At 42.7% G+C, this 26697-nt stretch overlaps 1 protein-coding gene across 1 annotated transcript in view; it reads right to left on the bottom strand.

The window, feature by feature from the left end:
- Window positions 1-26697, bottom strand: part of LOC124595387 (ATP-binding cassette sub-family C member 4-like) — a 291410-nt gene that overhangs the window by 195301 nt on the left and 69412 nt on the right. The window contains exon 2 of the mRNA XM_047134107.1: window positions 10248-10316. The gene's annotated coding sequence lies outside the window, so the exon portion shown is untranslated. The remainder of the gene's footprint in view (window positions 1-10247; window positions 10317-26697) is intronic.

Genomic DNA, 26697 nt, shown 5'->3' on the forward strand with positions numbered 1-26697 from the left:
TGTCAAGCAACTTGAAATCTGCCATTTCGTCCAGTGCAACGATCTTGCGTATTAAGTATATAGCAGAATAATTGTAACCTCACTTGTGGCGTGATGAAAGAACGTGAATCTCTTTTTGAAAGAGGGTGTGGGGTCTGAAGCAAAATCTGTGAACATATTTTCTGAGTTTTTAGAGGGTCATTAATTCGTATGTTTGGTGATGACTTGACTTTCGGAGATACGAACGACTTCTATCTGCGTTGTCCCTTTTGACGTTCTCGTCAAGAATTGTAGTGGTATACATTTCTTCACAAACCTCTGTGCTGTAGCTGAACAAACTGTTTCTAAGATGGGACACTTATTTCAGCTGACTGTTGGCTTGTGTGCTTGAGCACGAAAAGCCCATTCCGACTGTCATTTCATTGTTTATGAGACGAGACACATGTGAGAACCTCGGCACTCATGTAGCTAGAGCTGACAGACAGCGGTCCGTCGGGAATAAACGGCACTGTGGCACAAGCCTTCGCTGGACGAGTGTTTCCGACTCCAGGACGGAAAACAGCTTTCCTCATTATCGTAACTTGCAGCTGTGAAATCTTTGGGTTTTATCGTCCTGTATGCAGATATCTCTTACCCATACACGTTTCGTCACTACTGTGGAACTGTTTGTTTTGTTTAGTTTTTTGTTTCACGGAGAAAACAATGCTTTGTGTCTCAGTTTTATGGAAAGGATTCCCTTACACGTAACTAGCGTCATGGTAAAGCCCATCATCAGTTGACGTCAATCCTATCTAAATTAAAAAATTACAAACTTCAGAACTTTCAACTTTTACGCCTGAATAGATATTGAAGCAAATTACAAACTTGAGAACTTTTAGCTTTTATACCCAAGTAGATATTGGAACAATTAAGACTTTTTTTTAAACGTTACGCTGCGTTGTGAGAACATTAGAGTGCTCTTAGAAAGAGGAATACAGTGAAATAAGATTTCTTAATGCTTGCGAAGGAATTTTTTTTCCAAAAGAGTCCGAGAAACGACCTGCATATGAAATTAAAAGGCGCAAATTGACTGCTGTCGTCACGTATAGAAAGCAGAAAGGAGGACGACTGACATCTCAGATGCAAAAGACTTCATATTTCTTTCTTTTCTTTCTTTCTGTCTTTCTTTCTTATTCGCTATTGAAGGCTGTCCGTAGGAATTGTTTCGCTGGTTCCACTGATGTCAAACTAATTTCAGAATCATTGTGTCGTACAATCGGGAGTGAGAAGATGTTGTTTGAGAGTGCCAGGACGGTTGAAGCACTCCGCGTTTGAACAGCTCCGCTATACAGACAGAAGTGGCAGCTGCTTCTCCCACATAGTGCCGCGCAGCGATCCGGTGTCGAGGCGGCGAGTGAGTGAGGCGGCGCGGCGATGCGCCGGCGTTCGACACCTCTGCAGCGAGACCTCTTTCTGGGCCGCGTTTCACAATGAGAGGGCACGCCCTGAGCTTGCGTTCTGGGGCCGCGCCAGCCGGCGATCAGCACCTGTGCACGTGTTCCTAAAGTGCCCGGCGCTCTCACTAAACCCCAGTCTGATCACATCACCAGTTTCTCACCACTAATCCGACAACGGGCATTTGCTCGTTAGATCCAGGATGATGTAAGTCACGTGAGTCAGTTGCAAAAGAAAATGCTTACTACGAAAAGTTTCAGACCACATTTTGACCATTCATATGATGTTTTTGCATATATAACGTTCAAATTGAGTCAGTTATCGTGAAGGAAGTTTCCCATTTCGTTACAGAAAAAGGTTTTAACAATGTTTCTTCCCGAAAAAAAAAATATTCACTGCATACAGGATGTTTCACAATTCATGTTAACACATTTATAGAGGTTGTGGAGGTGTCTTAGTAGATCAAGTTTTACACAGGAACCCATGTCCGGAAACGTCATCCACGTCAGAGTTATAGGCGCCGACGCCTGTAAATGTTTGTATAGTTACAAACTTTCAAGGACGATGCAGACGGATGAATGTATCAATTTGGGGTAAGGATCCCTGGTTTGGAAACAAACGATTCGAAAGTTACAAACAAAAGTCGGATGGTTCAGATGACTCTTAAGCACTATGGAACTTAACATCTAAGGTCATCAGTCCCCTAGACTTAGAACTACTTAAACCTAACCAACCTAAGGACATCACACACATCCATGCCCTAGGCAGGATTCGAACCTGCGACCGTAGCAGCCGCGTGGTTCCGGACTGAAGCGCCTAGAACCACTCGGCCACAGCGGCCGGCACAAAAGTCATTCCGATACCTCTGACAGTGGAATACACGTAACGATACTGTTGTTGCAACTGTCAGTGGACTGGTATGGAACAAGACAAGAAAAAATGTCTGGTAAACATTGGCTGTAAAATGCATACCTGAGGAGCTAGGAGTACTTGTTCATTTTTGTTAGTGTGAAACACACCCCCAATATTGAACAAGTGCTCATAGCTCTTAAGGTACGCATTTTAGAGTATGTGTTTACCAGACTTTTTTCTGGTCGTGGTCCATACTACCACCTCTGAAAGTCGCCTACCCAACAATCTTAGCACTAACATTACCGGTACATGTATTCCACTGTCGGAGCTATCACAGCGTTTTCGTTGATAACATTCGACTCGTTCGTTTCCGGTACAGGGTACCTTACCTCAAATTAATACATTTATCCTTCTGCGTCATTCTTGAAAGTTTGTAATATCATCACGTAATTGCGTGCGCAGCTCGTGATCTAGTGGCTACTGTTACTGCCTCTGGATCATGGGGTCCCGGGTTCGATTCTCGGCCGGGTTGGGGATTTTCTTCGCCCGGGGACTGGGTGTTTGTGTTGTCCTCATCATTTCATCATCATCATCATCATTCGTAACAGTGGCTAGATTGGATTGTGAAAAAATTAGACTGTGTAAAAATTGAGACTTTGTACGGGCGCTGATGACGGCGCATTTGAGCGTCCTACAGATCAAACATCATCATCACGGAATTACCCTTTATGTCGTACATACATTTACAGAAGCCAGCGCCTATAAATTTAACGCTCTGTAGCATCGTTGGATGACGTTTCCGGACAAGGGTTCCTTGGCAAAACTTGATCTACGAAGTCCCCTCTACAACCTCAAGAAGTGTGTAACGCGAACTGTGAAACGCCCTATATATGTAAAGCGTCCCCAGGAAGTCTCGTTGAGATTGAAGACGTTAGAGACTGGGGACTAGAATACTTGGAGAAGTAACGGCGAAGGAGATGACCGTTATATTTTGACAACGTGTCCCAATATACGTTTGAAATGATTTAGAAACACATGCAAAATTTAAATGACTGCTGGACGGTCATTTGATAGCTGCTCCTGGCGTATTGGAGTCAACTATTTCAGTCACTCCACAACCCAGATCAGTTTGAAGGCGAATGATGCCACTAATCCAACATTTGTCAGTACTGTATGCACGTGTCGTTTCACAGACTAAATATAAATTCAGGGGCAGAAATAATCATCTAGAATAAAAAGTATCATGTCGCAGTTAACCGAGGACTTTAACATATAAGCCGTTGTTAGGAGTACGAAGATTCTAAAAGCAAGTTATATTGTATTGCGCAGGCAATAGATGGAAGTTATTGCTTCAGAAACAATGGCTTCCACTTTCATGGGTACCAGCGCAACTCATTGTGGCGTCACTAGAAGATAGAAAGTAAGCAGTTTACTTCGAGTTTATGTTGCTGCAGTAAGCAAACGGATATTCGTCAAGGCTGGCTCGGCATGGAAGCCATCTTGCTCCCTCTGATGCTGAAATGTACTAGAACAACAGTGCTGTGTCTATGCTCCACCGACCCGCTTCTCAAATGCTAACGTACGAGAAGTTCTCAAGCGATTTCATGCCAATTCCTATCACCATCATAAAAATCAACGCAGAGGCAGTATCGCTACTGAACTGCCGCTAAAGAAGCAACGGGATTCTAGCTATAAAATGCTGTTTCAAACTATTAACGCTGGAAATTATATTTAACGAAATCGCGATTTCAGTTTCGCATACGACCATTCAGTCGAACAGTTTTTGTAAAATAAATTGTGTCGTTTAGACATCTACCTTCTTGTAACAATAACTAAACTTGGATTTTAGACTGCAACAGACTCCACCGGATTAACCTTCTTCTGTTCACAACACAGGAATGCCTGGTCGTTATTTATAGGGGGCGCTCCTCAGCTGTCTAGCTGAAAGGTGGGGTTGTTTCTTGTTAGCATTCCCTCATTTTGAGACACATTGTGCAAATAATTAAAAGTGCCAATACGAGCATGCATTCACACAAGATGCGGAGATTATACGTTTGAAGGTCACATCACGAAAATGAGTTGACAACAACCCTGTTCACTGATCCCAGCACAGGGCCATTTGAGTTGTGCACAAGGAAATAAATAAATAAGCAAGCTGACGCGGTAGTGCTTTCAATACGGTCTAAAGCACTAAATCAGCTAGACAGGGACAGGATAACAGATCAGGTGTGGACGACTTGTTCTCAATTAATAAACAGCCTCGCAGGGCATCGGATGAAGAAAGGACGCGAATCTTATCACTAAAATTGTCTAGGGCCAATACAATCCTTGGCCGTTGCTAGAAATTATAAATAAAATCAGGACCGAAACAATAGTACGATATGCCTGCTCGGATCAGGATTCTCAGCAAAGCATCATCCTCAAAATGAGACAGCTCGCCAGCTTGGGTCTGTGCTCTTCACATGTAAACTCGAGTTTTTGTTAGAAAGAAAATGAAGAAGGCTTGTTAGGCTTGATACTTTTCCTTTGTCTCCTAGTGCGTGACTTGTGTTACACGATTATCTCTTGTCTAGCCATTCAAGTTGTTTATGGTGGTTTTGCAGGATGTAACTCGCTCATTAAAATATCAGTTACGTAGTTCATCCACTCAGAATTGTTGAAACCACTGAGAGAACGTAACGTACAAAATTATTCCACCTGGAGTGTAAGATATACGAGACAGGCAAAATATCCTCAGACTTCAATATGAATGTAATAATAATGATAATAATACCATTTCCAAAGGAAGACGTTGCTGACAGGTGTGAAAATTATAGTTTAAAATGTCATGGTTGCAAATTACTGACAATAATCATTTAAAAGTGAATGGAAAAATTGGTTGAAGCTGACCTTGGGGAAAATCAGTTTTGGGTCCCAAAAAAATGTAGGAACACGCGAAACGTAACCGCTCTACTAGTGTGGTGTTACAGAAGAATACTGCAAATGAGATGCGTAGATCGGTTAACTAATAAAGTTGCACTGAATCGAACTGGGGAGAAAAAAATTATGGTGCTGCTTGACCAAAAGAAGAGATCAGTTGATATATCACATTCTGAGGCATCAAGGCATTGTCTATTTGGAAGTGGAGAGTAGCGTCGGATAAAGATTGTAGAGGGAGACTAAATGCTTGACTGCAGTGAGCAGGGTCAAGTGAATTTAGCTTACAGTAGCTGCGTAGAGATGAGAGGCCTTTACACTAGCATTGAGAGGTGCACCAAAACCAGTCTTTGGGCTGAGACGACAGTTAAATCTTCACTTTTTTCACATACAAAGAGTTTGAACTTTAATAAATGAGATGATACTTTTGAGGTAGTGCAGATCACTGTTCGCTTCAGGGTCGTTCAGTTGTCCGCCAGCTTACATTCAGTATCCTGTTCGTTTTTCCGTGAAGTGTCTGTTGAAGATATAGTACGGATCATCGTTATTATAGATCTGTACTGAAGTATACTCCTAATAATTTAGCTACAAACGCATAACGTCAGCGATCACCACTACTGTGGTGCTGCTGTGAAAGACTACGCTTTCAAACGCGATTCGGTGTCTGTCGCCTGCACAAGACGTCGCCTCTGGAGACAATGGGATCCGTTAACGCTTTGGTGGGCTTCTTTCTACAGAATACGCGTGACGCTTGTTTATTACTGCTCACACGCGCCTGTGGTCCGATATTTCTGTTGCACCCATGCAAACGATTTGTAGCGCACATCGTGTAGGGGTTTCTGTTCTCATGTGACAAGTCTTTCAGGACTTTCTAGCCTAGTACCGTCTGTGTGAAGGTCGACGAGAGTCCAAGGGCGCGCGCAAGACTCCGTGACAGGTGCACGGAGAAGCTTCCGTAATTGGATGGGAACTACGCCGTGGGTTGTAGGCCGCCAAGCGGGAGGTCCTTGTGTCGAGAATCTTCCGCCGTGCCAACTATTACGAAATAATTTCACGCTCGCCACCTTTCTGCTACGTACTACTTAAGGGCGCTCACCTGGACGCGGCAGACGCGATTAGAGGAAACCATTACTACAGTCCTACACACTTAGTGCTTCCACTGCCAAGAAGGACGTAAAAGAATGGAATTCCATTAAACAGCGCCCAAGAGAAGCTAATTTCCGTTTTTATGCTTTGTCTTCTTTTGACGCTACGACTGACGATTTAAACTTATGAAGGTGCAAAGTAAGGCGTGAATTTATTCCTCTTTCCTTCAGTCCTTAGTTGTTTCATTCACTCCTCCTCTTATGTTCTTACTTCCTGATGAATGGCAAACTGTTTGTATTTGTTAGTTCTTATGACCTTGTTACTTCCTTGTCCTTACTGAACTCGTTTGAGGTTTGCCACTGTAGCACAAAATAAAAGAGTATTCTGCGTCAATCATAAGTTTTTCTCTACCGTTTCCGTCTTTCAACGGTATTTCGTTACCGAGCAATCAGCCAAGTCAACAAGGTGCGTAGTCGTCTTTCACTATTGGTGAACTTTCGATGACGGATACAGTAGTGATGGACATTATAAAACCATACTTGTCTAAGATATCAGAAGAAATGCTTATACAGGTCCTGCTGCATGGCAAGCCTAATAGCTTTACGTAGACTCACTGTTATCCGAAATGTTGTTGCGGAGTTTTTTTTTTGTTTGTTTTCATTATGGTTCAAAATTTCATCTTATGAAATTACTTTCTCTCTTAAATACTTTAATACTCGCACATAACTGACCGACGGTTGTAACAAAATACGAATTCTGTAGAAGCAGTTCTCAGATGTCAGTCACCCTGATTTAAGGTTTCTATCATGGCCAATTCCATCTTCTTCCTCATCCCAAAGCGAATCAGAGACTTGTCTCGAATGCTTTTCGGCCGATTCATCCCGATGTGTCCAGACCGACTTAAGTTTAGGGTGATAGCAGATCATTCTGTAGATACTTGTGACACCATTATGATGCCCCTTAAAGAATCAGTATCGCAAGTACAACTGGTCTGTATACCAGATGACGGAGGGACAACAGTTGCCTACCTGTGTATCACGTGACGAAAGAAATGTTTAGTAATATTCGTTAATGGTTGATATAAAAGTGTCTTTTTGCTACAGCACTGTTTTGAGTGTAGCATAAACTTGGATCGGACAAGAATGGGGAAGCAAAAATTGCCATGTCCCTTTCAAAGAGACGGTATCGGTAATTGCTTTAGTAGTTCTACGGAAACGACGCAGCACTTGCACCTGTATAGCTAAAATGGGACTAAAACCCCGTATCTTTAGATCGCAAGTTCAGAGCCTTCACCAATGTGACATCTCGTTTTTCCGATACACATCTCTGTAGACACCTGACTCATTAATATCTTCTCAAATTAGCTAAACTTTCATCTGCAATTCGTGTAATTAAATAGTACATACAACAGCACTCAAGCCACGGTCGATATTGTACTTTTTTGGTAACTGCAGACTTCAACAAGAATTTTCACGATAGAAAATGTATAACTTATGTGACCTGTAAGTACGTTTTTACGAATATCTTGTGTCACTTGTAATGCGGCTTACCAGTGAGTTTTTACGGTGATGTGTTTTGTCTCCACTAATTACATATAGTACTTAGTTGAGCTGAAATTGTGCTTCATTACAGTATTCAAAAACTCGGTTATGTATGTGGGATAATCAATGAAGAGTAACAAAAATTGTTTGAATGGATCAGGAGACTGTATTGAACAGATATTTTCTGAAAGACTCCCCTTAGAATTTTATACGGTTTGCACTCTAATTACGTACGTTGTTCAGGGATACATTCTGCCAATTTTGGTAAAACGTACGCATGGTCTCCGGTGACTTACCTTATGTAATTATGACTTATTCGGGTTATTAGGACCTGGGGAGCCTCCACAATTTCGACAACAACACCGGTAACAACGATAACGACAGTGAAAAAAATCACTTTACTGTGCATATGTTGTTGAATTAGTGCCATCAGACACTTGAAACTTGCATCCTTAATCTAAATAAATATCGTTTCAATCGTTCATGCTCGAAGTCAATTATCCAGTGAGGTGGCGCAACAGTAAGACACTGGAATCGCATTTAGGAAAAAGGTGGTTTGAATCCCGGACCTCGTATAAGATTTAGGTTTTTCGCGATTTTTCTAAACCGCAAAAGGCAAATACCGCGATTGCTCCTTTAAAAAGACACGGCTGGTTTCTTTCAGTCATAGCCACCTTGTTGCTCTGGCTAAGCTGGTAGTCCGTTTCTAACGATCTCGTAATCAACGGGGCGTTAAACCCTCATCTCCCGTCTTTCGAAATAAACCCTTCGTGTAAATTTTTGTACGTCGATAATATTCTGGGTTCTTACGTTTTGTATTTCAGAATGATATTTACACCAACTAACGTTTCGTGAGAGCGTCATTAGTAAAGAACAGTGAAGTACTGTAGTCATTAGCTTTCGTTAGCAGACTTGTTTCTGCCGCAGCGGGAGATTGTATTGTTAAGGCTTATTTTTAAGAGTGGTTTGTATGAGGCAACAGGACTTGCTTGCATCTAGGTACAGTTACTTTATAGATTTCATTCTTTTCGCATTAAGAAATTGATTTAATTATGGTTGTCAGTGGGCTCTCTGAATGAGAGTGTATTGTTACTGTCGTGCTGTTGTTTATTAAAATATGAGATAGCATTTTGTCTAAAATTGACATGGTGAGACCGTGGCTGTGTACAATTAATGTAGGTTAATTCTTACAAAGAAGAAGACTGCGACCAGCCACTATTAATACTACTATTTATTTAGGTAAATAGCGCCGTAACCGGTTTCGAACTGGAAAGTTCATCATCAGACGGCTGTTCACATGGTTTGAAAGAAACACTTTACATGATCGTCAGTTTTCGATTTTTATTCTTCCACTGTGGCGAAATATTCCTGGTGTGTTGAATCTCAGTCTGGCATCTGCTTTTCCTATTATTTGTTTTATGTTGCCATTCTACTTAAGGTCACTCCGGATGGATACTCCTAGATGTTTTACGGTAGATACTGTTTCCAGCAATCTGTCATCAGTATTGTACTTGTACACAAGTGAATTTCTTTTCCGATGTTCGCGCGGTATGTTACATTTATTTACGTTCAGGGGCAAGTGCCAGACCTCCACCATTTATCAATCCTCTGCTGGTAATTCTGTAAATCGATACTGTCTTCTGGCGTTGCTACTTTCCTATAGACAACCGCATCATCTGCGAAATATTCTTAAAGAGCTTCGGACATTTCTACTAGATTATTTATATTCATCGTAAACAGTAATGGTCCTGTCACACTTTTTCAACGTTGATAATAAAACTTTGCAGTCAGAATTGGCCATGGAGTGGAAATACGCTCGTCACAAGTTGCCGTTTTGATTTGAAACACACACTAGGGTCAAAATGTCTAATGCAATTGGAGTGATTAATAGTAAAGTAGGATGTCTTCTGTTGTTTCAAGATTAACAGACAGTTGCTGGTTCTGAGTCCCGGAAAGCCTTGCAGTGCACTGATCGAGTACAGAAACCTTGTACCGCATTGTACAATATACACAAGAAAGAACAACGTCGCCTGAAACCCATGCGAGTACGGTGAGAACAAAATTTAATACCTAAGAATATCTTAAAAACTCTGATTACAAGAACTGGTAAATTGCAGTAAATGGATGTTTCAATAAGAATTTTATGGAGTGTGAATTCCTGTACCATAGGCGCCGTTTCGAAGGAGCTGTAGATATGAAGCAATATCTACCAGATCCGATATCCTCATTTAAGAACTTAGTGCATGCTCATTGATATGGAAAAAGCACTAGATGACGAAATTTAATTTCATTCGTCGTGTCCATGTACAAGTTTCGTGCGTATGCAACTGCGACAGAATCTGGCTCCACCCCCAGACGATTTTCCTCAATACCACCCACTGAAAACATTTAAAAGATGGATAACCGGTATCTGTAATTCAAGACAGACTGAAAGCTTACCTGGTGCAAAGGCTGGATTTGTTCTGCTGGATGCTACTGCTGCTCGCTTCTCTTGGCCTCAAAATTCAGCTGAAAACAAAGGAAGACAAGTTAATCGGAATACTCACGATATCTGTATAAATTCTTTTTATTTGGTAAACTTATGTTAGAGCATCAACTATTTACTACAAAATATTTCCCCGCTACCAGGTCCATTTAAGAATCACTGTAGTTAGAGAGATGCACTCCGCCTTCAGGCCACGAGTGGCCTACAGGGACCATCCGACCACCGTGTCATCCTCAGTGGAGGATGCGGATAGGAGGGGTGTGGGGTCAGCATACCGCTCTCCCGGTCGTTATGATGGTATTCTTGACCGAAGCCGCTACTATTCGGTCAAGTAGCTCCTCAACTGGCATCATGAGGCTGAGTGCACCCCGAAAAATGGCAACAGCGCATGGCAGCCTGGACGGTCACGCATCCAAGTACCGACCTCGCCCGACAGCGCTTAACTTCGGTGATCTCACGGGAACCGGTGCGTCCACTGCGGCAAGGACGTTGCCCGTAGTTAGAGACATACTAGAAGAAACTGCATCTGATGACGTATTTGACTCTCGGGGCGTTCTACTGTGTAGAGGTATAATTACAAGTCTTATTATAAGTCTAGTATAATTATAAGTCTAGTTCCAGAGTAACCAGAAAAATAGTTTTCTCACGTTGTTTTTCCCAAATCACGAGACAGATAAAATAAGAAAGTATAACTGTTACGTAGATAAGGTGAGACCAAACCACAACACTGTTCTGTAATTTATTAATCACTCAGCTTTTCAAATAATATCCTTATGTTGATAGACAGACTCAATATTCCACAAACTCGCAACTGGTTACACATTTCATAGATATTTGCACGGCAAGGGATCTATTTACAAGCTGAAAATAATTTTCATACGGCGGTATACCCTACTCCTTCACAGATAAATATCTGCCTGTGATAGTGTATGAAGGAGACATTAATCTAAACAATTGTCCTGAGGATGTAGGAAAAGAGAAAGTCTCATTTCTAATATAAGCTGCATATAATAGTTGATGATAACAGAAACGTAGTTGTCCTAACATGGGAATACTGTTTCAAATCGAATCCAGCGGCTATTTGAAGCTCATGGGGGGAGTAATTGTTCGTAGGAATGACTATATGGAGACTGTCAGATGAGCTACTTCTCGCGTTGGGTTGGAAAATACAGAATGGTCAGAAAAGTCGGAAAAGCTTTAAAGGCGTTACAGGGCAGATTGTGCCACGGAATAGTTGTTAAGAAAAAAATTCGATGCGCTGCGCCGTTTACGCGTCAGTTTGCATTGAAGTTAGCCAACCAGGAGCTGCGTGCGCAAATTCAAACAGCCCGCTAGAGACAATGTCGCCAAAAGAGTTCTACGTTTGATTTCCTAAAACCGAAGGAGAGAGCGGTGCAAAACTTGGCGTGGGGTGGTAGTAAAGATCGAACCTGAGCAAAAGGCTGAGCAATCTCGTGCGCTATCACCTACGCTATGAGAACAACTGATGCCAGTATTGTATCAGGCGAGTTGCTTGAATTTGTACCTGCAACGGGTGGACTGGCAAAATTCAATACTAATTAACTCGAAAACTGCGCAACGTATCGACTTTTTTTCCTAAAAACTATTTCTCATCACACAGCCTATCCTGCAACGCACTTCAAGCTTTTCAGACCGTTTCGACCTCACTGTATAATCATTACTGAATACCATTATTCTTTATGAATATTTGTTCTGTCAGTATACCTGGAAATGTAAACTTATGCATGGAAATAAATCATACGATAAAGTGTTGAATCGTTGACAAACGTGCTAAAAAAGTGCATGTACAAACTTTCCAGAGTGAATTCTATAAATACGAAGAAGACAGTGTTGCAAAATTGTTTTGCGTGTGTCCACTAGAATTCTCATTTTAAAAAACCTTTCTTATCACTTTAGGGTTCTATAGACAAAAGCTAAAGAAGATAAACTACACAAAGAACCATTTTACGATATGAAGTTTAAATGTAGACCATGATACGTAGAGTGATTAAAAACAGATGGATGTGTTGCTATTCTTTGTCACTGTATCACTCGAATGTGGCTGTTCTTTATCATTTTTTCAGTCGAAGCTGACAGCCCGAACGGAACCTAGAAAAGGGACAACAGTGTACTGAAAGTTTTTGGTTACTAATCAAACTGAAGAACACTGGCCTCACAAAATACTGTGGAGTAATAGACAATGTATGTTACACCGAAAAAAAGGGTCACAGTTATTTCCATTCCAGTTTCATTAAAACTCAGACTATCAGCTGAGAAGGAAACATTCGTGGCGTAACAGGCAGTTTGGTATGCTGTCTACAAAATTCAACGAGATCATTACTATCATGCATGTTATTACACGAATGTGTGGTAGATTTCAACATAGCAGACGTTACCTTTCACCAGAATTTCTTATTTGTTAGTTAAGGTGTTAATCATTGTTCCCTCACTCCAAAAAGAAATAAAATTAAGGTCGTATGAGAATGTGGGCCGGGAGATCCCACTGAGTAATTTGATCCGATTAATTAGCAAGGATCCGGTACTTCATGAATTTCCCTATATTCCCTCCACGACATAGTTTCTTTTTTAAGTTCAATCGCTTAGTGTAGCTAGTAGTGATAGGGACGTGTAGCGTGGACTGTCATGTGTGAGTTGTTGCTAATAGAGAGACAGAAGGTAGAGGGTGAAGGCAGGTTAGAATTTAACATCCCGTCGGCATTGAGGTCATTACAGACGGATCACGAACTCGGATTAATGGAGGATGATAAAGGAACTCGGTTGTGCCCTTTTCAAAGAAACCAAACGGGCATTAGCTTTCAGCGATTTAGCGAAATCACGGAAAGCCTGAATGGAAGGTCGGGAATTTGAACCGTCGTTCTGCCGAATACGAGTCCACCATACTAACCAGCGCGCCACGCCGCTCGGTAAGTCTTCATGGTTTCAGAAATAAACTTGAACTGCTGCCAGAGGCAAGACATCACTACCCAAAGCATATACAGGTTAAAACACAGTCCCATAACCAGAAGGATCGATATCAACGAAGTATAGTTCTCGAGGGGTTTCTCTAAATAGCGCTTATGACACGAGTAATTTATTCATTTAAATACTTGTAATATTAAGAAACCAATTTTAATTATAATTCAGTGACAGTCAATAGCAAAGAATTTGCCACTGGTCACTGGGAGACTCTGGAGTAAGCTGCAGCGAGGAAGAAGATTTAGATTTTCGTCTTATGTCCATGGATCAGCATGGTTTTTAGAAAGCATCGCTCGTGCGAAACTCAGCGCGCTCTTCTCTCATGTGATGTCCTGCGAATTACGAATGAAGGACAATAGGCAATTTCCATATTCCTACATTTACGAAAAAAATTTGACGCGGTGCACAACTGCAGAGTTGTAATGAAGATACAAGCAAGTGGAATAGGTTCCCAGACATGTGAGATGCTCGAAGACTTCTTAACTAATAGAACTTAATATGTTGTTGATGGTGAGTGTTCATCAGAGACAAGGGTTTTATCAGGGGTGCCCCAGACCGCTGTTATTTTCTATATACATAAATGATATGGCGGACAGGGTAGACAGCAATCTGTGGTTGTTTGCTGATGACGCAGTGGTGAACGGGAAGGAATCCAAGCTGAGTGACTGCAGAAAGATACAAGATGACTTAGACAAAATTTCTAGTTTGTTTGATGAATGGGAACTTGCTTTAAACGTTCAAAAATGGCTCTGAGCACTATGCGACTTAACTTCTGAGGTCATCAGTCGCCTAGAACTTAGAACTACTTAAACCTAACTAGCCTAAGGACATCACACACATCCATGCCCGAGGCAGGATTCGAACCTGCGACCGTAGCGGTCACGCGGTTCCAGACTGAAGCGCCTTTAACCGCACGGCCACACCGGCCGGCGCTTTAAACGTAGAAAAATGTAATTTAATGCAGGTGAGTTTTAAAAAAACAAAAGCGTAATGTTCGGATGGATCATTAGTAGTGTCGTGCTTGATACAGCCACATCGTTTAAATATCTGGGCGACATGTTGGAAAGCGATATGAAATGGAACGAGCATGTGAAGGGTGTGGTAGGTAAGGCGAATCATCGACTTCGGTTTAATGGGAGAATTTTGGGAAAGTGTGGTTAACCTGTAAAGCAGACGGCACACTAGTGCGACTTGTTCTTGAGTACTGCTCGATTGTTTGGGATCCGTACCATGTCGGATTAAAGGAAGACACACATGCAACGTAGAGGCAGGCTGCTAGATTTGTTACCTTTAGGTTTTAAAACAACACGCAAATGTTACGGAGATGCGTCTGGAACTCAAATGGGATTACTTGTAAGGACGTCGGCGTTCTTTTCGAGGGATGCTGCTGAGAAAATTTTGAGAACCGGCATTTGAAGCCTACTGCAAAACGATTCTACTGCCGCCAGCATACATTTCTCATAAGAACCACGAAGATAAGATACGAGAAATTAGGGCTCATATGGAGGCATAGACACTATTTCCCTCGCTCTATCTGCGAGTGGAACAGGTAAGGAAATGACTAGTAGTGGTATGTGGTTCCCTTCGCCACGCACCGTATGGTGGCTTGCGGAGTATGTATGTAGATGCAGATCCCAACATTAACTGATTGGTCGCCACGGCTGCGTGTTATGTGGAAACCCAGAGTCGATTCACGGTACTGCCAGGGATTTTTCCTACGTGGGAGCACTGGAACAAGGTGGACTCAGTGTCGTGAGCCCAACTGAGTAGCTGTTTTATTCGGAAGTAGCGGTTCCACGTCAAGACAAATGACAGCGGCCGGGAGAGCGATGTGCTGACCCCACGCCCTTCCATACCGCATCGAATAACGTCATTGGCAGAGGATGAAGCGGCGGTTGGTCGGTACCGATAGGCCCATCACGGCTTTTGGACGGACAAATTACGCGTTGGCCTGAGGTGCAAAGAAGGAAAATGCGCGTCACAGTGTCTCGATAACAACAACATAAAGCTAAAGAGGAAGTGAGCCTTAAGTCACCTGTTAACACTACGCAACATTATCACATTTCATCACCCAGAGATCAGAGCCTAGAAAAAAAGTTAAAAAAAGACGCTCTTAGCTTGTTCTCGCGCTGATCTACATGAACAGGTCAGACGTTCCACGATACATCAAGCACATGAACCCGGATGCTACAGAGTTGGTGACTGTGGCAGGCAGTTTTTCAGTTCACACGCAAGTGGACCGATTTCCCGATTCTATGGAAGTGGCTCACGTAACGTCGATGCCTCATAAACGGTTGTAAATACTGAAATAATACTTAATGCACTATTACTTACCGGGAACCTTAATTAGATACCTTGACAAGTTCGTTAGTTATAAGTCCAGGTTACTTGAGAAATTCTGAATAACACGGCCATATCCTGACATGGCTTACACATTCCATCTACAGACGGTACTTCCGACGTTTTTACCGACCGACATGCGCTGAGACCGATGCCAGCACCATGCAGCCTGTGAATCTGGTTACCTTAAGGAAGACATAGTTGCCAGCCCGGGTAGGACGTGTGCGCGCCTGCATGTCTCCGAGCAACTGACTGCCTGTCTGGTCGACTCGTCTTTGCCGATTCGCATGGCCGCCCGCTTTGCGCAGATCCTTGACCCACTGACAGAAACGCTCTCTCGGTAGGCTCACTAGTTTGTGATTCCACTCCTACCAGGCGACGTCGCGGACGCAGACATTTTGCGTGAATTCTAGCGTTCGGGACCCTATCCGAAAGTCATCGACACCAGCCATTAGATAGAAACTTGCGCCCAGTTTCCGACCGATAAGACGTCAATTTAGCATCCGAACATTCAGTTCTGCTCTCGTTATCATGTAGCAACATGTCCATTACTAAATCCAGCTTTCACGGATATAGACTTGGGCTAAGTGAAAGAGTTTCCATTCTTTTCCTCCTCTTCTATGGGCAAGACCTAACGTTCGCCACAGGCTGTCTTCTATTAATGTTACAACTAGGTTCCTGTATGAGAAACTACAGAATTCGTGGGAGTCCCGAAAACGTATGTTTTATCGATGAAGACAGTAAAGGCGGATGAGATATAAGAAACTATTCAAGATATGAATAAAGGAAAGTCCATCGATACGATAGTGTATCAATAATGAAAACAATGAATAATCTACGGTCGCAGGGTCGAATCGTGCCTCGAGCATGGATGTGTGTGATGTCCTTAGGTTAGTTAGGTTTAAGTAGTTCTAAGTTCTATGGGACTGATGACCTCAGATGTTAAGTCCCATAGTGCTCAGAGCCATTTGAACCATTTGAATGAATAATCAGCATAAAACAGTAGTTACAGAAAGTCTGCCTAGGAAGACAATTATCCAAAACTGGAACAATGGTGCAACTGTTCTCCGACACAAGAAAGTAAGACACACTTGACATAAAACCCTATAGATCTGTCAGCTGTCTCTCCGTAATGTACAAGATGCTCAATAAATCACCAGTGGCATAGCAGAAACAATCGTTTTTAATCAAAAGAAGGAGCTAAGTGGCTTTAGGACCGAGTACAGCGCAATGGATCACGTGGAAGCCGTGAAGAAGAGAATACAACTAAGCTGTGAGAATGAAGTGCCATTTTACCAGCAGTTTATACCTTCTTAAAAAGCTTTTAAATTAGTTTCAACGAACTGGAAGAACAAACCATTGGATTGAGTTGTCTTTGTACAATGAAAAATGTGTACATCATTGCCAGAGCTTCCATTTAGACTTCATGACAGTGGAAAATGTGGAGTTGAAACAGAGGAGATTCTATAACATTAAAACTATTCTCAGCAGCACTAGATCATGTTTCCAGTTCCCTCAACAGGAGTATGAAGAAGAAATACCTGTTGATGGAAGATACCTTAGTTTTTCTGATGTTATTGCCTCTATAGCAGACAAAAGCGGAAAAAACTTCTAAAGTGGCTTGAAGATCCTTTATAAAATGACTAAAATACTGAACTGTTGTGAGACTTGACGTTGTCAAGATTATGGATTATATGATCGTAATTGTCACCATAAAATTTAAGTGTTTTTATCGTAAATCATTACATCGAAAAGAAAGTGGTACAGATTAAAAACGAAGTCATCAACCTGTTAAAGAATTTTAGAATATGGGACGGTTGAAGAGAACGGCTGGATGGTCAGCAAAGAAATAAACAGAAGAGTTCCTGCGACCTTTGCTGCTTGTGGAAAACTAAATAGTTTTTAAAACTAAACTTCCTTTGTTTTTAAATACCAAAGTTACAATCACTGTTACCCCATCACTGGCTGGTTGATTTGGGAGGGACCAAACAGCGAGATCACCGGTCCTAGCGGTTTAGGGAAGGATGAGGAAGGAAGTCGGCCGTGCCCTTTCAAAGGAACCATCCCGGCATTTGCCCGAAGCGATTTAGGGAAATCACGGAAAACCTAAATCAGGATGGCCGGACGCGGGTTTGGACCGTCGTCCTCCCGAATGCGAATCCAGTGCGAACCACTGCGCCACCTCCTCGGTTCCACCATTGATTATGGCACTGGTACGTGTACTTTTAATGCAGAAACGATTCGAAAATTCAACGTTACTTAGCAGGACATGGAGAGAAAGATGTTGGCAGTTACCATGTGAGACTTGGAGACCCCTATTTTTAATGCAAAACGTAAAATAGCCGACTCTTTAAAACATGGCAGTCCCGGAGAGGACGGCAAGCTTTGGATTATTACGCCCAAAAAGAACAATAGTGAAAAAATAAAAGGACTATTGGTATAGATACCTTCTGGAATGAGTGTAAAATCTCAAATTGTCAATCTCCAAGAAATTTCTCAATGGAAACATTGACAAGTTAGACGAGTTACCAAAGGAGCGAGTCATCAGAATAGTAATAAAGGCTGAAGACGAGAGAGCGAAAGCGGACGTGTTCGTTGTGGATCGTTAGCAGAAGTTCTACTAAGACATCCTACGGTGACGCACTGGCTGTGATTCGCATGGGCTGTGGGCTTAAGTGAAGGGTCGTTTGTTTGCGATGATTTCCGGAGAGCACGTCGGTCGTCTGCTGACGCATCTCGGTGAGTCACGCTGCGTAGAGCACGAGGACAGACTCTTATTACGACACCGACACACGCGAGCGGCCGTAACCGAGGATGTTGTGCTCACTTGTGTAACTTTACAGAAAGATTACTGCCTACTCTGTGTCTGGGTCTGCACGTGGGAATTCAATACGACTGATTCTGCGAACCCGGCAGCTACCTACCAGAACCCAGGCGATAGCTTCGCGGAGGTGGCGTTTCACTCGGAAGTAGCTGGTTCGAAGGCCCGTAACGGAAACAGTGAGGCGACAAAGTGGCGTAAATTTTGACGTAACAGAATTACACACACAGTCCTGGATTATAATAGACAAAATCTACAAATTGTCCTGTGGATGGCGTTAATAATCGTGAGAAACTGTGCCAAATATCGATTTGCTGCAAAGAGTGACAACTGATTCTAAATACAGAGGTATGCCAAGCCGAACATTTAACAAAATGTAAAAAGTTCAGTCGCCTCTAAGCAAAAGGTTACTTGCGTTACATCTGGAAACACATGTACCATGTAGATACTCTGGAATAACAATGTTGGCGATATGAAAGGGAACGTTCATTACGTTGATTGATGAATAAAGCGAGAAGGACGTGTTATTTCGTTTGCAGAATAACGTGAAATTGTATATACGCAGACTGAAGCGACGAATGAAAATTTGTACCAAGGCCGAGATGCAAACCTGATTCCCCTGCCCTCTAGGCAGATGCGCTTAAGACTACACCACGCCAGGATAGTGGCTTTGGACAGCTGCACAGGCTGCCCTAGGACACTACTGTGCCAATGTGGCGCGGCAGGTAGCGCATCTACCTTGTGAGCAGGAGACCAATGCCAGCCTTGGTACAAATTTTCATTCGTCGCTTCAGTCTGCACATATATAGTGTAGGTGTTTGAGACTTGAAAAGATCTCTGGAACCATATAGTTTCATTTAAAGTGAAATTGTTGACGGTGAAGATTGACTACAAAACGGTCTAGAGACACTTGACGATCCGAAGACTTATATGGAAAAGAGCCCACGGAACAAGCAAGCATTTACTAATCACTGTTACTTTTTTATTTAATTATCCTTTTATGTCAGCCATTTAGCCAGGGGAGTGAGTAATGACAAATTGTTATTCAATATCAAGTTCACAAAAGAGGCATTTTAAATCACACTTGTACAATTTAACCTTCGTAATGCAGTTCGCACAACTGAAACCTTTTATGTCATTTCACTTTTGGAAATCTCACAGTATCGAGAAGAAATGAATGTTGAGTATTGTTTTGAACCGTTGTTTTCCGCCGGGAGTAGCGGTCCCCCTGCGCCAGTAATTGCCACACCGTAACGTGTCTCTGCGGTCAGCGAGCGGCGTTATGACCGACTCAGCTGACGCGGCACCGCCAACCGTTGCTTCCAGCTGTTCGTGACACTCGCCGCCTCTGACCATAAACCACCAACGTTTCCCAAGACATTCGAGTGAGTAAACGTGCAGCGTACCGTCCAACGGCCTTTACTTCCTTTCTTCCTTTCACTTCCATGTGCTGAGACACACTAGGTCGCTGACGTTGTGCCTCAGAAGGGAACCATACACGTTCTAATCACCTTAATGCGACCACCGCCTATGTTCGACGTCAACGCACAGACGGCTGGGCAGCATACACAGTGGAGGCTATATAAAGAAATCGGGGAAACGCGGAAAACACGGCAGCCGTTGTCGTAATGCGAAAACGGAGTGATTTATATGACGAAAGGGCATGATCATTGGCTTTCGGGCCATGGATGGAAGCATTTCCGAAGCGGCTAAGATTGTAAACTGTTCGCGTTCCGCCGTGGTTCAAGTATACCGTGCATGGCAAATTGGCGCTACCCAGAATCGGCGCCATGGTAACTATCGTGGACGAGGGTGAACGACGCGTGCAGAGATGTGTAAGGGAGAACAGACGTGCAACAGTTGGGCACTGACCGCCCAAATCAACCAAGTGGCTATTAACAGTGTCTCCTGATCGACCGTTCAGCAAACGTTGCTGTGTATCGGCCTCCGAAGCAGATGCCTGGTTCAAGGACGCATGCTGACTACTGTTCATCACCGACGAAGGGCCGGCCGCGGTGGTCTCACGGTTAAGGCGCTCAGTCCGGAACCGCGAGACTGCTACGGTCGCAGGTTCGAATCCTGCCTCGGGCATGGATGTGTGTGATGTCCTTAGGTTAGTTAGGTTTAACTAGTTCTAAGTTCTAGGGGACTGATGACCACAGAAGTTAAGTCCCATAGTGCTCAGAGCCATTTGAACCATTTTGAACCGACGAAGGCTCGAATTTTGGCAACAATACCACAACTGGACGTCCAGTGAGTGGAGAGACAGGTGACCTTTTCAGATGAATCACGTTTTATGCTTCATCGGACAGATGGCCGTTGGCGTGTAAGGCGTGAAACATCTGCAACCACCATCAGAGCGGTATGGTCTGGGGAATGTTTGTGGCATTCTCTGGGTGATGTCATCATTCTGAATGAATCTCATCGCAAATAATTCATCTCAGGCCCATGGTTTATTTTGTATGACATTATTATCGGTGAGTGTTTACCTGTTGCGATATGTTATAAAAAGAGATTTTGAGAAATTTTTCAGTGGTTGCTAACACGCATGACTAACCAGTTGGCAGTGTGTGTTTTTTTAGGAGGACAGTAAATATGTATTCGGCATACTTCAGGAATTATAGTAGTAAAGGACCTAGCGGTGCGTGAGGGAGGATACCTGGTGTACAACTAACATTATACATTCCCGTACTATTACAATCGTGTATGGTTCGCGGAAGAAACGGCTGCCTCTAAATCTATATGTGTAACCGAATTTTATTGAACACTAAACGAACCCATGACGAATCGTGAACTACTACTTTGCATCCTGTGTTTAACGCCAGAAAACCAAACCTGATGAGTGAATCTAGTGAGCGTTTCTTGGGGAATCGCTTTCACAGATAGTTTAAACATTTTAGAATTATTAAGAAAAAAACACACATTGTGACATTTGCTTCAGCGTAGACCAAGAGCAGATTAATATGAGTAGGCATATGTAATCGCTCCTGACGGCGATCCATTAATGTGTGCTGCTGCCGGCCGAAGTGGCCAAGCGGTTCTAGACGCTACAGTTTGGAACCGCGCGACCGCTACGGTCGCAGGTTCGAATCCTGCCTCGGGCATGGATGTGTGTGATGTCCTTAGGTTAATTAGGTTTAAGTAGTTCTAAGTTCTAGGGGACTGATGACCTCAGAAGTTAAGTCCCATAGTGCTCCGAGCCATTTGAACCATTTTGTGTGCTGCTGTACCAGTTGAAACCAATCTCCGTTGTTAAAGTATATGGGATGGTACAAGTCTGGTAGTTAGCAAACTTAAGCAACAACCACTACTGCCCTTTCTGGCCAAATATCGGTGATGAAAGCACCACCTGTGTACGAACACGTTACCTCTGAGCCCAGTACTGCGGCACTAATCAACGTCAGTGATCTCGTGTACGGTAGCAGGGTTCATCCCGAAAGTTAAGAAGTCAGGATGGTATTAATCAGTAGCGTTGTTTACAACGTTCTGCTTATCGTGAATGTTTTGAGTAAGATGAAATAAGAGCGAGTGTCATTTCCGGCTCCCACAGGTTGAGTCACATTTAGCGTGCAACGTCCGTTTGAAACCTGCGGTCAGTTGACGCTGATTCGCAAAGGCGTTGGCCGAAGGCGCACCACGCCACGCAGCACTGCCGGCGCCCCGCAACGTGCGTGGGTGGGTTCAGCGGAATACAGACGGCCTTGCTGGAGGGACGGCTCGGCGAGTTCCCTCACGCTTCGTGTGCTCGGTGGGCGGCGAGTCGACATTCCCGCTCACCGCACGTCGCGGGCGTACACGGGAAGCGGTGGTCGCACGCACCTCAAATACTTGCCTGACTCTTTGTTCAGTGCTACGCGTGTGTGCTCCGTCTCACCAAGCAGTCTGGCTGCACTAATGTACTGTCTGTGCGCTTATTTACTTACAATGACGCCGCCAAACCCAGTGTTATAGACTCCGATTGTAAGAAGCACACAGGTCGCCTAGGAGCGCTCTATATAGTGTTGAACTGGGATAGACAGTGGCCCAAATTTTGGCTAGCTAGATATTCGGCGCTGGGACGTGCTGTAGCATAGCGGAAGCAATGTAAGACAGCGTTTCAGGCCACGTCAGTTGTTCTGTAAGACCGCCATCACTGTTCATTGTCATATGCGATTGCAGTTACATTAACTCAGTTTCGATCATCTTGAAACTTTACCAGGTGTGCATTAATTAATTTTTCATGTAGTTTCAATATTTTCGAATAGTCTTCTCTCTTGTATAACATGTTAAGGGTAATATTAGCTTAACGAATGCCTTCAGTTTTTAGCAGCTATTATTTTTTGTTGTTTTGTAATTATCTCAAAAATCAATGTTACAAACGGTATTATAGTGGGCCCCTGTGACCGAGCGGTTCTAGGCGCTTCGGTCCGGAACCGCGCGACCGCCGTAAAAAATAAATTGAAATTTGAAAGAGATGTGATGTCTCATCCAGGAAAGTGAGGTTCAGAAAATAATAACAATAAGAAAAATCAGTTTGAAATGGAGGAAGAAAACAAGAAGAGAGTTTAGATGATTTAGAGAAAGGTCAACCGGCCACGCTACTCATTGATCACAATATGAGTGATTTAATCTTACCTGGGAAAACGGTCTAGACACTGATGACTCAAATGCAGTTTTTGCGAAGTAAACTTTTCTCATGACGTGCATGGAGAGCTGTGTGTTACGTGCATCATGCGTAGTATGTGACCACACAATTAATGTGCATCAGCTGATAAAAACATTTGTATTTGTGACTTACGTCAAGAGAATAGAATGTTTTACATTGCGTGACTTTTTGATAAACCACACTTACTTTAAAACAAAAATATACCATACTATTTTTCAGCTACTTTATAAAATGTTTCTTATTTGTTTTCTGTAAATAACGTATATTTCTTTGATTTTACTGAATTTTTTTCAGTGGTATTTCAATATTGTTAGGAGTAGTCCAAATTTGGACCTCATCTCTAAGTCGTGTCAACTTGCCAATACTTTTGTAAAATCCAAAATAAGAAAATATATTGAGAGTGTGTTACATTTCACCATAATGGCTTAAAACAAGACGTTTCAAAGCACTTTTTACTGCAACATTCTTTCACTTACTTTCAACAGAACAAGGGTTTTGTCTTAAAAAGTAAATGATATCCCAAATTTTGACGTCTTGCCCTACGTGGTGGTCATGTAATCCTCCGCAAGACGCCATTCGTCGTAGGGGAGTGTTCTTTACGTTTCAGTCGCTTATATGGAATCAGCTCAGTAGAATGAATCAACATGCATATATGACAGGATGGCAGATAGGAGCCGTCGTATTTGAACGTGCACGTGACCACACCACGACTGAAGTTGCCTAATTTGTAGATGTATCGACGCGCACCGTCTGCAGTGTCCACAGAGAATGGTGCAACACTCGCTGACACGTAACACGGCGTAAGAACGTTGGTCATAAAAACCCTAACCGAAAGGGACCAGCGACTAGTGCCGCGCCTTGTCAATGACAATCGGTTTCAAATCCAACAGGAATCACACGCTCTCTTGTATGAGGAACAACCGCAGCCATAAGAAAATATCTTGAATAATAACCACTTGGCTGCTCTTGTGAATAATTTATTTAACGACCGGTTTCGTAGCCCAGAAACGACATCATCAGGTTATATCCGTTAAATTAGAAAAAGCGTTAACTACAATTCTGGTGTTATTATAGTTATAACCAGTAGTGAGAAATAGAGCAAATTACTTACAAGGCGAATCACGACATTAAAGTTAAAACTTGGACGGGACTGAACATTCCTTGTCGATGAATGAATGACGCAATTAGCGGATCGTCAGGTAGGCGGAAAGTATGAGTCTATGGCTCCCCAATCATGCCTCAAGGTTTTCTGAAAAACTGTAAGAACCGTCAAGAAATACCCTACCAACCTAACGCGATAAAAGACCAATCATGGGCTAGAACATTGTGTCAAACGTTAAAAAATTCTTGTCGTTACTTACCCAATTTCCATTAATTTTTGTACAGTCTGGATGAATTTTACTCCTATATCTAATGTTTAACCCGTCATGTTCGGCGTACTGTCGTCCATTTGGATTCATGGAAGGTGTTTTTAATTTTTGACTAGTGGTTCTAGTCCATTGATGGTATTTTATTGCAAGGTTGGGAGGACATTTCGTACCGGTGCTTATAATAATGAATTAGGCGCGCTTGAGGAACCATGGACTCATACTTTTCGCGTACCTGATGATCCAGTAATTGCATCATTTATTCATAGACAAGGTATGTTCTGTCCCGTCGATGTTGCAACTTTAATGTCATGATTCACCATGTAAGTAATCTGATCTATTTCTCACTATTTATTGTAACTATAATTCGACCACACCTGTAGGGGACGCTTTTTCTGATTTAACAGATTTATCACGTTGATGTGGTTACTGGGCTACGAAACCGGTCGTTAAATAAATTATTTATAAGAGGAGCCAAACGGTTATTATTGAAGATGCCAACAGGAATTATTGCTGTCAGTCAATTACGGGCCATTTCAACAAGTTTTCGAGGTAAAATTCCGAAGGAAATTGCGTGTAATGGAAATTTAGAGTCGCTTACCTCGTAAAAGGCTATTACTCACATCACCACATGAAGCTGCACTTTAGGGGCCAAACAACACGGACACTGGATAGTAGCTGACCGTAGGCGTGTGTTGTGGCCCGACAAGTGGTGCTTGTGCCTCGTTTAACCCGCAATATGCAGGAAAGACGTGTAGAAATGTTTCCATATGCAATTGATAGGAAAGGAACATGGGCACAAAGGGTCAAACAAGTGAGAGAGGATTAATGGTGATATTATCATTAACCAACGCTTACACAGTTTGTTCAATATGAGCACTGCAGACGTCGACGAGATGCTATGCAGCGCCAGATTGGTTTGTAATGGCCAAAATTCGAACTAATTTTTTAAAGCGTGAACTGGTTACGCATTAACGCATTAGAATATCTACCAAGTTTCGCTGCCATACGATAACCACAACCCACACTTGTCCTCCGTGACTAACTGCACTTTAGTTACAACCATCCGGTACACACATACACATACCCAGAATGTTTTCTTTTTGTCTGGGGCAATGGAAGTCAATGTATGGCTTTTTCTTTAGTATATTTCCTTTGATAGTTTCTTTTTATTGAGCTTCTAGCTTCTGAACTTACGTTACTAAGCCAGATGTGTATTAAATCTTATTGGGTCACTATGGCCACTGCGGCATATTTAGGAAACCATTTTTTCCCACAGGCGTCTTTATTAGGATAGTCCTGGAGGTCGTCGCCAATGTTTTTAAGGTCAACAGTTGCCATATTCATTTTATACGCTTTTCCAGCGAATCTCTCTCTTTCTCAGTGTTATTCCTGGTTTTTAGTATCCGCAAGCAATGGACGCATTAGAATATCTACCAAGTTTCGCTGCCATACGATAACCACAACCCACACTGGTCCTCTGTGACTAACTGCACTTTAGTTACAACCATCCGGTACACACATACACATACCCAGAATGTTTTCTTTTTGTCCTCCGTCTTACATTTAGCATTGCTTTATTTCTGTAGCCAGGTGTCACTCATGTCGCCGCAGTATATCTTGGTGCCGAAGAAGAGAGGGAAAATTTGTATTCCATTTATAGGCGGTTCTCGTTAATAGGAATTCTCAATGTCTCGGAGTGCGCTAGTATAATTACAAGAGCTCATGTCGCATCGCACATATCGTGAGGTGACCACAAGGGTAATATAAGATAAATTCTAGCATATCTAGAGAGATATCTACTTTTTTCATACTTAACATAGGCTCGTACGCGAATGGAACAGAAAGGGGGTGGCACACTGTTTGCCTTCTGCCACACACCATACGGTGGGTTACGGAGTCTTGATGTTGTTAAACTGACTCGCATTGGACTACGTCATCTTCTATTTGGGTGTATTTTCTGCCAAGTTAGAGAAATCGTAATTTGAAAGGAAAAAATTATTGAAGGCAGGATTTGAGTCCTGTAGCACATCTGGGTACTGAGCTCAGTCCAGTGACTCTATACCTACCACCTTACGTGAAGAGCTGATTGTTATGTGCTATTAAACTCATACGGTTATAACCCTTGTCATGACGAAGTTTTATTGTCCATTCGACTGGACGTACCTAGAGCCATAAAGACGTATATTAATAAGGGAACGCAAGCACGCATCCCTGCAACGAACAACGGTTGGAAAGTTTTACACGAGTGCAAG

This window comes from Schistocerca americana, chromosome 2 (assembly GCF_021461395.2).
Source record: "Schistocerca americana isolate TAMUIC-IGC-003095 chromosome 2, iqSchAmer2.1, whole genome shotgun sequence".
NCBI lineage: Eukaryota > Metazoa > Arthropoda > Insecta > Orthoptera > Acrididae > Schistocerca > Schistocerca americana.